The sequence below is a fragment of the Arachis hypogaea genome, chromosome 13 (genome assembly GCF_003086295.3).
Source record: "Arachis hypogaea cultivar Tifrunner chromosome 13, arahy.Tifrunner.gnm2.J5K5, whole genome shotgun sequence".
Lineage (NCBI taxonomy): Eukaryota > Viridiplantae > Streptophyta > Magnoliopsida > Fabales > Fabaceae > Arachis > Arachis hypogaea.
The window spans coordinates 19,349,741-19,353,650 of record NC_092048.1 but is presented as its reverse complement, the minus strand read 5'-3'; positions in this window follow the sequence as shown (position 1 = coordinate 19,353,650).

Here is a 3,910-nt window from a genome sequence, read left to right as displayed (position 1 = left end):
TTTAAAGAAATTAGATACATCATAATGAGTGGTGGAATTTTCCTCATTTGAAACAAAATTTATTTCCTTTCCTTTGTCATCCTTTTTCAAGGATGCTTGATAAAGATCAACTAGGTGCCTTGGGGTATGACAGGTACGTGACCAATGGCCCTTTCCACCACAACGGAAGTATTTATCCTCAATTGATATACTTTGACCATTGTTTCTTTCTTTATCCCACTTCTGGTGAGATATTTTCTTGTGAACATAATTTTTCTTGTTATCAAAATCTTTCCATTTACCTCTTTTGGGGTTATAATTTGTCGCCTTTGCTTCAGGAAATGGGGTGGCGCCAGCTGGACGCGCTTCATGATTTCTTAAGAGCAACTTATTGTTGCGTTTAGCAACAAGAAAGTAAGAAATTAGCTCAACAAAAAAAATTTTAAATCCTTTTTCTCGATTGCTACTGCAGGAGCACATTCGAGGCATGGAAGGTCGATAAAATTTTCTCTAACATATCGGGTTTGAGTAGGTATCATCGTCTTTTGATGATTGTACCTTTCTTCAAGGTCTTTCCACAGATCTGCAGGATCTTTTAATGTGGGATATTCATTTTTCAATCATACGTCAAGATGACGACGAAAGAAAATTATAGCTTTGGCTATATCCTTCTGAGATGTATTATTTTCAGCCTTAATGGTATTTCCAAGATCCATTGAATCAAGATAAATTTTAACATCTAGTATCCATAATACATAATTATTTTCACATATATCAAAAGTATTATATTCAAGATGAAAGAGATTCGCATAATAAAAATTTGTTACCTGAAGTCTTCCTAAAATTTCGTTAGAGTTTCGTGCTGATAACGTGTTATAAAATAACTAAATAAGGAAGAGGTAACAAATAAAATAAAGAAATATAAAGAGAGAGATATTAATAGTGTAGAAAGAAAGAAGAGAATGTTTATTGTTACTGTGTATTTTTATTCAGAGGCTTAAGCCTCTATTTATAGGTACACATGATGACATTTTTCAAATTACAATAAATGGAGTCATCCTTGATAAACCAAGCAACATTGGAAATGAGCATCTACATAAGGTCTTATCACAACAATTATAAGACTATAAGTTAATATTTTATATTTAAAATACATAAAATTTTAGACTAATGCATAATCTTATGTTATTTGTATTGATTTAAATATTTGGTGTTATTAGATAATATTAGTATTGATTATAGTTATGCTTTAATTTTAGGGAATAGTTGGTTCTTGTTATATTTTTCTAGGTGAATTTTACCATGTCAAATAAGGGTTGAAGTCTTGAAAATTTGGATATTTTCACATGCTAGCTTATAAGAAGGTATTAAGGTAATGTAATATTAACGGTTCGATTTTTACCTGATTTTTATCCAATATAATCATAGTCCGAAAGTGTATAAGTTTCATTGGGTATAAGGTCGAGTTCGGATCTAATAAATAGACTCAGTATATATTTCGGATCAAATCTGAATCATATCAAACCCAATTTTACCCGATCCATGTGCAATCCTAGTTGTACTGTTGGTTGCGGGAGATGAAGGCAGTCAAGGGCTCAAGGCACCACAATATAGAATGGAACGAATAACGGAACACACACGGTGGCAAGCAAGGGAAGGAAATTAAGCGCTTAATGCTAAGTAGCAGAATTTATTTATTTTTGCTAGTATTTTTAGTTATTTATTTAATTTTTTTAGTTTAATAATTTAATAATATAATTTTGATTTATATTTTTAAAATATTAATAATTAAATATTAGTTAAAAATAAAAAATTATTACCCTCTAATATTTTTTTAATTTAATATATTAATTGTAAAAATCAATTATTATGTGTATTTAACTATATTTATATTTATATATATTATTTTAAATATTCTTTTAGTATTCAATAACTAAAATATCTAAACCTTTTACAACACGATAATTAAAATTTTAAAAATATTGAAATTCATGTACTTATGTACTCTTTATTCATAATTTAATAATAAATATAATATAATTTGATTCTATTATTTTGAAAATTTAATTATAAATATGGATTTTGTTATTTATTAAGTTTAACTATAAAAAATATAGAAAATTAATTTTTAGTTAGTCAATATTAATTAATTTTATAATTTAATTATATAATTTAGAATTTATGATTTAAGATTTATAAAGTAAAATAAATAAAATATTTTAAAAAATTAGTTGATAATGACTTAAAAAAATTACAACAAACAACAACAACAAAGCCTTGTCCCACTAAGTGGGGTCGGCTACATGAATCAAACGACGCCATTGTGCTCTGTCATGTATCATGTCTACAGAGAGACCGTTTATATGTAGGTCTCGTTTGACCACTTCATGGATAGTCTTCTTAGGTCTTCCTCTGCTTTTCGCCCTTTGGCCATCTTCCATCTCATCCACCCTCCTGACTGGATGTTCTATCGGTCTTCTTCTCACATGTCCAAACCACCTGAGACGCGATTCAACCATCTTTTCCACAATGGGTGCTACTCCAACTCTCTCCCTTATATCTTCATTCCTTATTTTATCCAATCGCGTATGACCACTCATCCATCTCAACATCTTCATCTCTGCCACACTCAGCTTATGTTCGTGCTCCCCTTTAGCCGCCCAACACTCCGTACCATACAGCATAGCCGGTCTTATAGCGGTGCAATAGAATTTACCTTTAAGTTTTAAAGGCACTTTTTTGTCGCATATAAAACCAGATGCACTCTGCCATTTTGACCAACCTGCTTGGATCCTATGATTTACATCCTGTTCAATCTCTCCATTTTCCTGTATGATGCACCCAAGATACTTAAAACTTTTAACTTTTCGTAGGGTGTTTTCTCCAATATTCACCTCTATATTGGGATTTTCCCTTCTCAGACTGAACTTACATTCCATATATTCCGTCTTGCTACGGCTTATGCGCAGACCATACACTTCTAGAGCTTCTCTCCATAACTCCAACTTCTTATTTAGGTCTTTCCTTGACTCTCCCATAAGGACGATATCATCGGCAAAAAGCATGCACCATGGCACAGACTCTTGGATGTGCTCTGTGAGTACTTCCAAGACTAATGTGAAAAGGTATGCACTTAAGGATGATCCCTGGTGTAATCCTATACCAATAGGGAATTCCTCTGTCATACCACCTTGGGTCTTCACACTAGTTGTGACCCCATCATACATGTCTTTAATTGCCCGAATATATGCGATCCTTACTCTCCTCTTTTCTAAAACCTTCCATAAGACCTCCCTTGGTACCCTATCATACGCTTTTTCCAAATCAATAAACACCATATGTAGATCCCTTTTATTACTACGATACCTCTCCATCATCCTTCTTAATAGGTATATCGCTTCAGTGGTAGATCTGCCTGGCATAAATCCAAATTGGTTCTCTGTTACTTGTGTCTCTTTTCTCAACCTCCGTTCTATCACCCTTTCCCACAACTTCATAGTATGACTCATAAGCTTAATCCCTCTATAGTTTTCGCAACTTTGTACACCCCCTTATTCTTGTAGATAGGTACCAAGGTGCTCTTTCTCCACTCATCAGGCATCTTCTTTGACCTTAAAATCTCATTAAAAAGCATGGTTAACCAGTTGATGCCTTTTTCTCCAAGACCCTTCCAAACCTCAATCGGGATATTATCAGGTCCTACTGCCTTGCCATTTTTAATCTGCTTTAGAGCCTCTTTTACCTCGAAGTCTCGAATCCTTCGATAGTAGTCAAAGTTTTGATCTTCTTCCCTTGTGCATAATCGACCAAGGCTCGGAAGAGTCTTCTGTCCCTCATTAAATAACTCGTAGAAGTAACTCTTCCACCTTTCATTAATCTTCTCCTCTTGAGCCAACACCTCTCCATCCTTATCCTTTATGCACTTAACTTG